Genomic DNA, 13762 nt, shown 5'->3' with positions numbered 1-13762 from the left:
TCTGGTTTAACTGGGTGATGGAATGAAATAAGTGGGAGTCATTTTGCTTTTTGTTGGCCAGTGTTTCACACACCTCTAGCGGCAACCCTCTTCGTTGCCAAGACAACCCCGAAGAAATACGAAATCCAGAACAATACCCTGTGCAAGAGAAGCCTCGTATTCTTTAGTGCACGCGTTCATTTTGCATGTCAAGAGGAGCACTGCCCTCCAGATCAACCCAGGTAAGCCCAGGTGAARTTAGAAGTGATGTCTATGACTTTATAATGACTTGCATTTATAGATTGTCTTTTGTCCTAACGGCTGCCAAAGCTGGAGACCCTGATCAATGTTGTTCCTGCAGCGCAGCATTGCCTAAAGCTGTCCAAATAGTGCCAGGAGGATTCCTGAGGYTTACTGTGAACATAAGTCTGGGCTGGGGCACTGCCTGCTCTCCCCAGCTTGTGTGTGTGTGCAAAGGGGTCTGCAGTGAACGCTAGGCTGCGCTGACCTGCTYTTACAGTGGTTTCTAAAGGTTACTCAGAAAACTGCATGCACGTTAATGCAGCCTTAAAGCTCTTTTTGCTTAATAATTGGGACTGGACTGAGCTGTGCTTGGTCTTTAGGTCAAGGGAAATATAAACGTGACTTAAGCCTCTTTACTTAAGGTCTTGGCTCAATGCAGGACAGTGGAAGGTCTGGGACTCTGGATTTGTTAATGCTTATTTATTTAACCCCAATGAATGTAAATYGGACAAAGGTCCAAGAGTTCAGAATAAACATCTTCAGAGGCTCTTAGGGTATCCTCTTGCAAAGGCTGGCCTCAGGAACTTTTCTGTTTCTAAGAGAGCTGCTATGCACAGTTTGCAAATATAACCCTCGCTTTTCCAAATTCTCTCCAGATCGCCTTTAAGCCTCCCATTTTATTCTCAGTGGCAGATAACAAGTGATMATTATTCTCCGAAGCATGCTAGGAATACTTTTGTTTACCACACTTGCAGTTGGCATTGACTTCCCCGTTAGGAATGGCTGCACCAGCAGGAAGCCTCTGTGATCTCGGTCTCCGTTTTGCTAAAGTCAGTCAGTAAACATAGGAGCAGCAATTGGAGCCAGGGACACTGGTTTCTGCACAGCACTGCATCCATTTCACTGTGCCCCCAGTGTGAAGACAAATCCATTTTAGCCTCCCTTGAGTCACAGCAGCATCACAGAGATAAGCAGGAGAAACGGCATCATCCTTTGACTCCCTTTCATTCCTCGGCCTTCCACTCCCCTCGGTCTCTCCTTGCACATCAGCTGCATGTTGGGATGTTCCCAGCAGAAAACTTGGCAGYGTTACAGGTGTATCCTGCTGAACTTAGACAGGTGTTAGTCTTTACGTGGGCAGGGAGGCCTGTGGGACTGTAGCCTCCTCTCTTCTACTACACCCTGGAACCATATCACATTCCTCCTTTTGTGATTGCAAGCTGGGATCCAACAGCTCCAGGACTTTTGGCTCTAAAGGCAACTAGCAAGCTGTAGTAGCAAGCAGTGTGGTGTAGCAGGAGCACCAAACCAGCAGAGCAAAACAGTTGGTGCTGACGACCCTGTGACTACATTATTGACGTTTGGGGGTTTTAACGTGAGACTGGCACTACCTTAGTCCTATAGACTGAACTCCCATTAGCAGCTGGAAAGCATTTTTAGTTTAATTTCTTCTTTRAGGACTCCAGTTTGAAACTGCTGCAATATGAACCAAAGCACGGTAACTCAGGGATTCACTTCTAAAGCACATTCCTAATCCAAACTAAAACTTGAGTGTAGGTTAGCATTTTAGAAGCAGAGGCTCAAACAACACGATACTGAGAAGAGATGGTGTCATATATTTGACCACCATGGCTAGGAGCTGATGGCTGTGAAGCAGACCATGTTCTGCTTTGATGGCTCTACTAGCATTTCATGGAGCTTCAGCTTTCCTTTCAGTTTTTCTTGCTGGCTGTGGGGGAAGGAGCCTTGTAAATGAGACATGGGGCTGTACTTGAAGCAGCAGCACTGGAAGCAGCAGTTCTGTCCTCACCCTCATTTGTCTCCGTGAGGTGCTAACTCTGCACGGTACTGAGAAGCGTCTTGCCTCCATCGTATTAAGAGCCACATCCCGTTCAAGTTTCGGGTGAGGAGTCCCTGAGCTCAGGCCACTCTCTGCTCCCTTTTTAACACCCTATGAACAAATTACTGAAAAATTCTTGCTGCTCAGGAACAAAGGTAGTATGTGAAAGAACTGTAATTTCATAAAACATCAAGTGGGAGTTTAAGCTATTATAGAACATCCCGTTCCAAAAGGAAATAAATGACAGTCTGATGCTGCCAGGTAGTAGTGACGTCCGTGGCTGCAGTGTGAGTCAGGCTGTACGAGATTCAGATATGGACCTAGAGGGAAAACATTTGTGGCAGCAGGACTGATCACATGCTCATAGATGGAATTACCTCAGCTCATTTTTCTTTYGGGTATTAATATATTTGCTACACTTCTTGAGTGAAAGACAAGTAACGGCACTGAGCAAAAGTTGCATGTAGGAGACGTTCTATCTGTCTCTTCTTGCGGCCTCCTGCTTCCCACCCACACTCCTGCATAGACAGTGATAATGTATCACGAGCCTTTTGGTATATCACTGGTTAGTTCAGTAAAATGGAATGTGCTGTTGTTATTGTTGTTGTTATTTGTATTATTTGGAATCCCAAAGCATGCCCCTTTCCAAAGGCACAGGTCCATGAATGGGACAATTAAGTGAATTATTAGGAAAATATTTTGTTTATCACTGAAGTGGTGTCTCACTTTAATAGTTTACAGCTCGGTTGAATGCTTGTGTTCATTTAAAAATGAAAACTGAATCCTAAGGATCCTTTTAAGGCTCTAAAGGACTCTGTAGAGCAAATTATCTGGTATGTGGGGGATGTGTAATGATGTATAAATTGTGAAATGAATTGGCTGTTTACTGGAAAGTTACGGTGATCTCGTGGATCATGTCAGTTCAAGATAAGAAGCCCTGGCCATGGTTTGAGGACAAGGAAGCTTTGGTAGTAATGCTTCCTTGAGGTGTTCCCATTCTACATATTTTTCCCACCATTTATCCCAGCGCAGCCTCTCCTGGTTGTGTCCAAATGACTCTGTGTGTGGCTCTGTAGCGAACCATATCAGGAACAGATCTGGGTTGAAAACTGCCAACAAAACATCCTGTAAAATAGGAAGGATTTTGTTTGKTTTTTTTTTTTTTCTGTAATTTATTTCAACTGGATTGGTTCCCTGATCGACTTTGCAGCGTGGCCCCTAGGAACAACTGCCCTGGCCCAGCTGAAAGGCCCCAGTGTTGTGTGGCAGCAGGGAAAAGGCAGACGGGGGCTGGTGGCGGGAACTCTCTGTGACAGCGTTGCCACCAAAGTCTGCAAATCAGTAAACCGTAGCCTGTGAAACGTTACTTCATTCAGCAGCAAAACAGAACAGCTGCTGTGCCTCCAGAAAGAAAAGAAAAGGGGATGTTGTGTGGCTGCAGCATGCSTCTCTGCCAGGACTCGACGACAAACTGGGCGAAGGATTTGGGTTTTGTGCTACTGAAGTCTCACAGATGAAAAGGGCCTCGGATGGCAGCAGCAGCCACCAGGTATTTCCCACCTCTTGTGCTGGAATCTCATACAAGTGCTTGACCTTTTAATGGGGGTTCAGTCAAATCTGAAGCAGAACTGCAAGTCAGAGGTGTATTCTAACCCCCAAACGAGACCAAAATAGTGAGCTCAAATTAATGATCCAGAGCAAAAGCGGAACTCTCCTTGCTCTGAAACTGAGAAGTTTGTTTTGTSCCTATCTCTGTATAATTGCCTTATTGCCTTATTTATATTTTTAAAGCAATGCTGTGCTTTGCTGGGAGGGAGCTCTCCCAGTCGCCTTCCCTAGTGGACATGGAGTGAGCTTTGCTGGTATCACTTAAACCAAGTCCGTGAGTGGACAAACCACTCTGGGACAGCTCTAATTTCAACCAATGCTAGCAGTAACGAGAGGGTGGAAAAATGCTCTATTACAGACTCTGCCTATAGCAAAGCCCTGGGAAACTGGCTGCTCCTGCCACCAAGGGGAGGTGACTGGTTTGAAGTCCGTGGAGCACATATCTCCCCAAAACGGCACGACCAGAGCTGGAACTGTCTCCCCGACTCATCATTATCTGCCACATCCTCCTCCTCCTCCCCTCCTCTGCCCTGGCATGGGCAGCCCTCCCCTCTTATCACTGAGGTGGCAACGTTTTGTTTGTACAGCTGAGGGCTCTTGAGCTGACTGCRTGCGTCCGTCAAGGTCATGAAGTCGTTTGGTTCCCTGACCGAGATACCTGTAATAGCCTCTGGCTAGAGCTACGGGGCTGTGCTGCTCTCGGTGTAGTTTGCAGCCCTGGAGGGATCATTTTACTGCAGTACTACAAAGCGCAGCTTTCCTGGAAAAGGGAACGGTTTGCCTGTATTGCAGAATGGTAATTTTATGCCCATAAAGAGCTCTTATTATAGCCTTAAAGCAGTCCTGAAATGCAGCCCCACCCTCTCCGTCCCCGTCTCAGGTGAAGTGCCAACACCATCAAATGAAGAGGTGTTCGCAGCCGTCCCGGGGTAGCGTCACCTGGCTGGCGCAGGTAGCGATGGCCGGGAAGGCTCTCGCGTGTGGCCCCGCCGGTGTCCCCCCCTCCGGGGCCGCCAGGGGAGCGGGCTGGCTGCTAGCAGGTGTGAGAGACGGGGCCGCTGCGCCTGCCGCTCCGGCGGGCCGGGCAGGCGTTCCCGGCAACAGATCGCTTTCTGTGCCGGGCGGGAGGCAAGGCGCCGTCGGCACGTGACCGAGCTGTACTTTCAGTCCTCTGCCGTCCCCGGTGAACAGTCGCGGCCGTTATAGTGGGCACAAAGCTCCAAAGAGAGCCTGCCGGGCCGCGTGCGTGCGGCGCGCTGCGCGAGGGCTGATGTCACCCGCCCCGAGCCCGGCGGGGTGACTCATGCGGGGCGGCCGCCCGGCCCGCAGGAACAGAGGGTTCTTCATGGGCCCGCAGGAAAACATGCGCCGGCGTGGGAGGAGGCGCGCGGAGGGCGGCGGGGAGCAAGGAATGAGGCAAAGGTGCTGGAATGACCCTCCCGCCTGGGCGCTGGCTGTGGCCACACCTCAGCCCCGAGCGCCGAGGGTTGGAAGGAGGTCACCTCCTGTTTGGATTTCTTCCCTTGGGTTGTTTTGAACAATTCTGCCCTTATTTTAACAAGGGATCGAGAGGGTGGGAGGGTCGGCTTTTATTTTTGAGGAATTCCCCACGACTTGGGCTGCCTGAATGAGTCAGGGGCAGGAGAGCCGGAGCAGAGGAGGAAACTGCGTGCCCGGGAACGAGACACAGGCACGGACATCAGACTCCCCAGACGCCAGAGGTGCTCTGGGCAGTCAAGGCCAAGACACATCACGTCGTGAACATACCTCTGCAGGGGCATCTTGCTGCCCCTAATTAGCAGACAGCTCTTCTGTGGCAGCAGGATTGATGGAGTTGTGCGGCACCAAGGCAATGTTTTTAGCAAGGAGGAAGGTGAAGCAGGTTACACGAATGAGCACAAGTGTAGTTTAACCTCTTGTCACCAGCGAAGGGAGGCATCTTCTGGTGCCTGCTGGATTTGTTAAGGTGGAAGGCAAGGAAGATGCTCAGGGTCTTTCAGCGCTGATGCTGACTGCCTCTCGGGCAGGGAACTCGCAGCCCCGCTCCTCGGTCTGTAAAGTGGAATTCCTAAAAGTGACTATGCCTGCCGTCATGTTGACGTGAATCGTGATTTCTGACCATTTCCAAAAGTCTTTGAGATTGCCTGAAGAAAAACATCAAGTACTGACGATGATAGAGTTTATTATATCTAATTATACGAACCCTGGAATCGGCTATTTCCCCTTTCTTCTGTCATTCTGATATAATTGGAGACAGGAAGACACTCACAAAAGAAATACTGTTTCTGTGAGCCATCCAATCCAACCCATTTTTGCAGATTTTTGCTGAAGGTTCAGAACCAGCAAATTGAAATCATTGAAATAATCCCACAGACTTTGGCTTGTTTACATAAAGTCTAAACTGGCCACTCCATGTGATTTTTCTAAATAGTTCTTTTATGTCTACAAGGAACCAAATGAAATCTCCAGATTTAAATGTCATTGAACTGTAGGGCTTTGGAAATCCAGATTCAGCTGCAGATTAGGTCTTTGGAGCTTGAAGTTAAGATTTCTTATTGTGAGTGCATATGTTGGAAATCAGGATGAATAGTAAACATGCAATCTACATTTAATTAGGAGTCATACAAAATCAAAACGGATAGGGAATTACATTCATGGACAGGCAGACAGAAGCAATGAGTGTGGTTTTCTGTAGATGTGAGGTTACACTTGAATAAGTTGATGTGGTTGTCAGGATTTTATAAAAATGCTCACAAACTGCAAAGTTGCATGAATTTTCTCATGACCAGAGATTCATGCCATGCTGTGTTTACTGTTTGCTATTCACTACTATCACTTTTCACTCATAAAGTTAGGAAAACAATATCAGGTGACAGGCATGATCGATCAACATATCTAATGAATAGCCAGTACTGAATAGTTGGAGCAAAGGGCTGATGAATGCCTTAGTGGTAGAAAGTGTTGGGCCATGATTGTTTGTGGATATGTTTGAGAAATATCAGCTTTCATTTTCAAATGATTTGCTAACTAAAAAAGGGCCATGTGCTGAATTTGCAATTAATATTATTTTAAAGAATAGATCAAACAGCTCTAGCAGATTTCCTCTAACTGACAAGTTCCATTAAACAAGAAAGCTCATTCTTAGTAGGAGATTTTAATATAACACTGAGAACAGAGAACAAAACAATGAATGGAAACATATCAGCAGTCAATTTCCTGAGTATTCAGCCTGCATTATACTTTGTTCTTTGCTACAGCCACAGCTCTGTAATTATCAAGCGTATTCAAGGGACTTTTTCCTATTGACACTCAGCATGAGTGTGGCTGGAAAGAGATTAAGCTTTTGTGGCAGCCATTTGAGTTTGTCTAACTAAAAACAACCTGCAAGGCCATGGGCAACTGTATGTCTCAGAGGATTTGTGCTGGTCTGCAGAACCTGTGGGTCGCAGGTTTGGGTGTATGTGTTGGTAACACGTGAGACTTGCAGCGCTGTAATGACTGCTTGGTACTTGCTGGCAGTTACTTGCGCCTGTTACTTGCTGGCAGAATCAGCATGCTCAATAAGCAATGAATGATGATGGGGTAAATACTTGAAGTTGTTCCTCTGTTGCATGATTAAGATATATTTGTTGGACAAAGGATGGGCATCTTCTCCTTGGAAAAGGCGCTTTGCTCCTCTAGGACTTCATCTAGTATTTCCCGTAGATACTAGAGCAGCTTCTCTACCAGTACTTCAGGCTGACCTCCGGGTCACGCCAGGCCATGCTATCCCCTGCCATACTCTCAGCAAAGTCCTCGTTTTGCCATTAACGGTTGCTTTGTACTTCTCAAGCACCCTGTTAGCAGGTGGCGAGACCCATCACAGCATGGGAAGGGGAACTTTCTAGGAACTGGTCTCTGGACAACTTGTGTTTCTGTCCAGGCTCGCTTCTACTTGCGGGCAATCTGGAGAGGCAGTGCTGGGGAGGCAGAAGCAGAGACATAGGGGCTGCTGGGGATGACTGTGAGGAAGCTGCATGCAGGGGCCATGCCAGGCGGACCGCAGGGAGATGGGCGAGGTGGAGGCACTTCGGGATCAGGCATTCAGTGGAACTGTGGGAGCCAGCTGGACAGGAGAGCGAGCTGAGAGCTTAACTGCRGATGTGGTAGCACCTCTGGCCTGGGGTTGTCCAGAAGGTTCATGTTAACAACTAGGTAAACAGATCCTAATTTCATTTGCAGTGACATGGCATTTCCTTTCTATAACAGGACAATGCTGTGCCTGCGCACCGATCCACCATTTGGGCAGGAAGCATTTCTCCCAGGTAGCACCCCATCTTTTTGTGGTTTGGTGTAAGTGTGGGTGGAAATTCAGCTCCTCAGCTTGCAGCCCCAGTTCATTCCTCAGAGTTGAGCGTGCACCCTTTCTTTTTACACAGTTCTCTGTTTCTATGTAAACAACCATTTTAGCCAAGGATGGAAAACCAAAATCCTGTTTACTTAGGCACTTTCACAGTCCCATAGAGCAGGAGCGTTCGTATTGGTGTACTGGCTAAACTCCAACTCAGGTAATTACTGTGCATTCTGCCCTACTTACACACCCCCCATAGTTTCAATTAGAGCAATTGTTTTCGTTTTTCTTTCCTGCCCTGTCAAGTGTTAATACAGTTGCTGTTAAGCTGCTCGTGTGGTCCCTCACTTAGGTGTTGTGTTTCCATGGTAAAGGCAGACATCCTCACATGCATACCTGGACCGAATCCTCATTGGCAGAAACTGATAAAATTCTGTAATGGAGCTGCACTGATTTGCACCATGTGAAGATATGGCCCTCATATGTAGATAGCTACGTTCTTTTTTCTAATTAAAGGTTCTGTATGTAACTTTATGATCTGTTTACTTTTCTACTCAGTCTTCAGCTAGGTTTGCAAATAACCTGAGGTTCAAGTAGTCATTTACACCTACAGTCACAGTGGTGGTATATAGAGAATATAGCATACATTTTTGTATGTGCTTTTCCCCAGCAGTTCAAAAAAATTATCTGTAGGGATATCTGAGCTCTCTTTCACTCTTCGCTTCAGGTGGGTAGCTGGAGTTCATAATGCATTGTGTTTTATATTAGGAACTTCTGAAAAATGTGTTCTTTTGGAAAAAAATCTCTCCAAGTTTATCAGGAGAATTAAGAACATGGGAAGGCGCTTGAAAGCTATGCAGTAACAGATTACATGCTTGCAACTAAGTCACCTGACATATGCAGCATTAATGTTCACAGCTGAAGGTTGTAGCACTTACTGTGCTGTTTGTCTGGCCAAGAGAGCCTTCCGTCTGGTAGAGAACTTGGGTTGAGATGGCATCTGTTTGGGCTGGCTGGCTAGGTGACACAGGGGAGGATGAGATTTGCTGCCTGATTCTCCAGCCTATCATGTGGCCCATCAGGTGGTCATCACCACTATATGCATGTGCTGGATGGATTGATGTTTTGGGTTTATGGAGACTTGGGTAGGTCACAGCTCAGGTAGCTCAGCTGTTCAAGGCCATGTAGAGGGGCTGGAGTCATGACAACCTTTCTTGTGTATGTGACCTCCCTGAACCTTAGGCCCACATGGAGAGATACAAGAAGGTTCTATTTGCTTCCTACATTAGCCACACATTACCTTTCCCAGTGCTCCCATTGGACAGTTTTGTGGAATGCACCAAGTGTATTCATGGCTCAATTCTCAGCAGCAAAAGAAGCTGGGTGTTGATTCCCTAGGAACATCTCATTGATTCACGTAGGAGGGGGTGGAGCTGCCTACACATGTGTCTGACACAATGTGAGATACTGTCTTATGCTACCGTATTCCCCTGTGTCCCACTTGACCTCCATCTGTACCTAAAGAAGGATGTGGGCCTCCTGTAGGTCCTGCATTTTACCTACCAGCCCCATGCAGGTGTCTTGGGTGACCGCAAGCATTTAAAATAGCTCTATTTGCCTATATTCAGGCACCTCAAGACCACCCACTGGTGAAGTAATTCAGCTGAAGAAATACTGGTAAAATTTGTGTTTGAAATGAGATGTTGGGACATTAAAAGATCTGTGGTAAAATTAGTAGCATTTTCACTCCAGATAAAAGCTAAGCCTGTACCTTCAGCACTGGTGATAGATGGGATGGCATCTTCACTCAGCCACTGAGCAGTCCTGGTTTTGAGGAAGCCTGGGTGTAGGATGGGTACTTGTGACTGATGGGTATGTCTCAGCCCCTCTTGTAAGCCATATCATGCTCTTGGCAACACTGAGGCAGGTGTGTATTAAAGTGCTGTTTTTATATTCTGGTAACTCCAGCTCTGGATGCTGTTCTCAGGGTAACACAAGCCACAGCAATCCTGAAGCGGTGCCCACTAGTCCTCTTGTGTTAAATTGGCCAGACCTCTGGTCCAGCATGACATGATGGATGTAGAAAGGCAATATGAAAGCTCTCTGTACACTTCTTGGTCCCAGACAAGTGCAGATCATCTAAGCTCCAGGATCAAAGACCAACCTACATCTCATTTTATTTGAACTGCAAATTCTTGTGGTTTCAAGTAAACCATCCAGACTTTGCCTATACTCTTACACTATTGTTTTCTCTTCATAGCATATTTTTATCCACAAAGGAAAACACTTTCTCTCTTCAACAACCCCCCCCAGTCTCCTGATCTTCTAAAATGAAGATGGCACGTTACGTTTAAAACAAGTCACCATGACCCCAGAGCCAACCGCCACTCTCTCCTCCTTATGCAGCAGCTGTTTGCAGAGTCAGTACAATTCTTTATATACATTTTTTTCACCCGCTTCACACAAAACAAAAGGGTTTGGTTGTTTTTCCAAAGCAAACAGTCCGTGTCAGCTGTCTCACACTAACAAAAAAAAAACAACAAAAAAAAAACCAGCATGAGCTTTTATATCCACTTCCATGAGTGGCAGGTCACAGGTTCCCTGCAGAAGTGACAGGGAAGGTAAACAACTCGGAGCACGCTGTATTTACCGTGCCATTCCGTAGCACTGCAAAGGCTGTCTCCAGCCTTTCTCGCTCTTAGGTGGCAAATCACATACTGCTTTGTAAATGGAAGTTAATAAAAACAAACCAAAGGATCATTCTTTTCTAGACTTTTATTACAGCTGGCCCAAAACTCTTCCCTTGCACAAAAGGCCTGTAGGAATTTACCCACCCTGAAGTAAAGCTGGGAAAGGTTTGACTCTCAGCCTCAGTATGGTTCATGATAAAAATCAATCGAATGCAAAGGGATACACCTTTAGGATCCAGAGAAGGCAAGTTCTAAGGAGACAAAAGCACCAAACACCGGAAGGTTTTATTTGTACTGTTCTGTATTAAGCCAGTTATTATCACATCAATTGTTTGTGTAGCAACTGTTTACACAAGTGAAAGATGGTTCATAAGAACACGTATCAGCAGCCTGTGTTTTCTGGTGAGGCCACGCTGTACGAAAAGCAGGACTGGGGAGCGCAGGCACTGTCTAAGTGTCCCCTTGGCGGCTTAGTCTGAGGTTAGAAGGGGTGAGCTCAGCCACCCGCAGTTTAGAAGAGCTTTGGGGATGTGCTGCATTTAGACGGCTGCCTGTGTGGGCTCGGTCTTGCAGATGGGGACCACCGCACCCTCCTTCATGGCGTCACCATTTTTCACCAGCTGAACCCAGGAAAGGGTTGCACTTTGCCGCCGTACACCAGGAGGCAACTCCTCGCATGCTGGCGGTTTCTTCAAGCGGCAGCTTTGGGTGCAGTGAGAGCAGAAGGGCCCATAGCTCCATGACACTCTCGTCTAATGTTTGCAAAGGGAGTAATTGCTGTATCCCGCCCAGCTTTTGTATAGGCTGTGGAGGAGAACAAGCAGATGGAAATCAGGTTTAAACTACCCTCGCCTCCTTGAAATCACTCTTCAGAGAATTATTTACCAGGTATTGTGAGCCCGAGGAGCATACTCAGGACCATAACGAATCAAAAAACTGCTGACAGAGACCTGACCTCAGCCCTGCAGGTAGAGAAAAAGGACAGTTTTGAAATCAATTTGATGTCTAACCAGTTGCCAAGGTAGGGGTTTTAACAGAACGGATGATACTGTCCCTTCTTTACTCGAATCCTGCTGGCCACATTTCACACCATCYGGAGTTTGTGCAGAGCCCTGTTTGGGAAGCCGGCCAGTAAAGTRTTACAATAATCTAATCTTGCCACGATAAAAGTGTGAATAACCATTTCAGAGTCTGACTGGAAAATTACCACAACCTGTCAATGCGCCTTAGATGGTGGCAAGAGAGAATTTGATGACACACTAAAAAGCACTTCTTAGAAGATAAACAGGAGTTGGCTCATACAGTCATTGAAAGGAAAACAGTCGGATTTTCATCAACAGAAACAAAGGGTAGAAAAAGAATAAATGCTGGGCTTGTGAGAGGTGACAACCTCCATCCGCACTGATCCGTGCAGATACTGAGGCACTCGGCACCTTTTGGGAGGTTGGCTGTGCCTGCCAGGTCAAGGGCTACAGCGGTCGCTCTAGAGCCACAGTATCGCGGCTAAGCCTCTGCAGCAGTTTCTGTTGGAAACCTTTGGTTTCACACTTTAATTGTTTCTCCGATGGGATGACAGTTGGTCTGGCCTTTGGTTTGCAGCATTGTGGAGTTCACAGCGGCTGATTGTTTCTCCCAGGCTGAAAAATGATTGCCACATCGTTTTCCCCATGTTGTTTGCATGTGACAAAATGGATGATTTCACTGTGATGGCCAGTAAAACTTTTAAATGGCAGATTTCAAGACCTACTGGGGCCTGGGAGACAAGGTGTTTGCATTAGTGATTTTTCATGGCTTGAAATAAATTTGCTTCTTGGCATCACCACAGAACAAATCCCGGGACTGCACTGACAGGAGCATGCACTCGCCCACTCGGAAGCTCGCATTGCACCGTGCATTAACTGTGCGAGGTCTCGATCTGGACTAGGGCATCATACATGCTTTCTATTTCCAGCTGTCTCTTCTTTCAATCTGGCTGCTATGGAGAGTCAAGGATAACTGCAGAAACCTCTAGCAAACTGTCTGAATAAGAAATCTTCACTTGATACTGCTTACAGAAAAATTCTGCCTCTTTTTCCAAGGGATTTTAGGCACAATTTGAGGTTAAAAGGAATGATTCTCCTTTACACTCAGGTGCCTTAATGATGCTCTGTGGCACTAAAGGACAATATTCTTGTAAAGAAGTGGGGAGCAACTGGCCCAAAAGTCTAGTAAGCAAAAGCTGGCCAGCCCTGGCTCCATGTCTAAGCAAGTGTCTCATTTTCGTTGTAGTTCTCCAGCAGCCCATAGCAGGCGCTTCTGCTGGAGACTTAGTGTGAAAGGGTCCCAAAGCAGGACTCTCTGTTCCTCTCTGGTTAGGGTAAGGGCTTTTCCCTGTTGTTACTGGCATTGAGCTGCTTTGTTGCTTCCAAAGCAGGCTGCTCTGTGCACCAGGGAAAGTGATGCAAGCCACAGATTGATGGGAAAGGCTTGTTGTCACTCACTAAGTGCAGGAAAGGGACAGTTGTTGGGGGAAATCCGTCAGTTCCAGCCCACCTAACCAACAGCCTGGTGTCTGCCACAAGCCTGCACTTGGGGTATTTTTAGCTGCCTAGAAGCCACTGTGGGGACAGTGACACTGATACACTGACACCGATACAAGGACACTGATAGGAATCACAAAGGCCTGTCAGAGGGGACAGAGTGACCTGAACTTTGTTGGTGTAATTCATTGACTTCAGTGATTTCAGCATTATTTTGTGACCCCTCCATTTTTACCTCTATCCCCACTTGCCTGTTGGAGCCATCTTTTAGGCAGTTAGTTTACTTGGGCAAGGACTTGACTTCTACAACCCTCACCAGCTGATTTAAACCAGAACTACACTTTTGCTCATCAAAGTCAGCAGAGTTACATCAGCATGATCCAAAGGAAATTAGGAAGAGAACAGCCCCAGTCGCATGCTCTCTCAGCAGTACCTTGCACAAAGACAAGAGCTATAAAATAATTCTGATAAACTTTCCCTGCATGGTTATGATCAAGCCATGCACTGAAGGGCTGATTGTTTAAATCCACTTTAAAAACATGGACTTTAGAGA

General features: G+C 46.7%; 1 protein-coding gene across 2 annotated transcripts in view; it reads left to right on the top strand.

Moving 5' to 3' along the window:
* The first annotated feature begins 3064 nt into the window (after positions 1–3064).
* The window catches only part of SLC6A6 (solute carrier family 6 member 6), a 91935-nt gene continuing 81237 nt past the window's right edge, over positions 3065–13762 (top strand). Inside the window, exon 1 of one of the 2 annotated variants that reach the window (XM_026087992.1) lies at positions 3065–3611. The gene's annotated coding sequence lies outside the window, so the exon portion shown is untranslated. The remainder of the gene's footprint in view (positions 3612–13762) is intronic. The other variant, XM_026087993.1, reaches the window with a different exon arrangement.

The sequence above is a fragment of the Apteryx rowi genome, unplaced genomic scaffold, assembly GCF_003343035.1.
Source record: "Apteryx rowi isolate R43461 unplaced genomic scaffold, aptRow1 scaffold_75, whole genome shotgun sequence".
Classification (NCBI taxonomy): Eukaryota; Metazoa; Chordata; class Aves; order Apterygiformes; family Apterygidae; genus Apteryx; species Apteryx rowi.
Note: the sequence above shows the minus strand (reverse complement) of the source record. Positions and strands in the feature narration are given on the sequence as shown.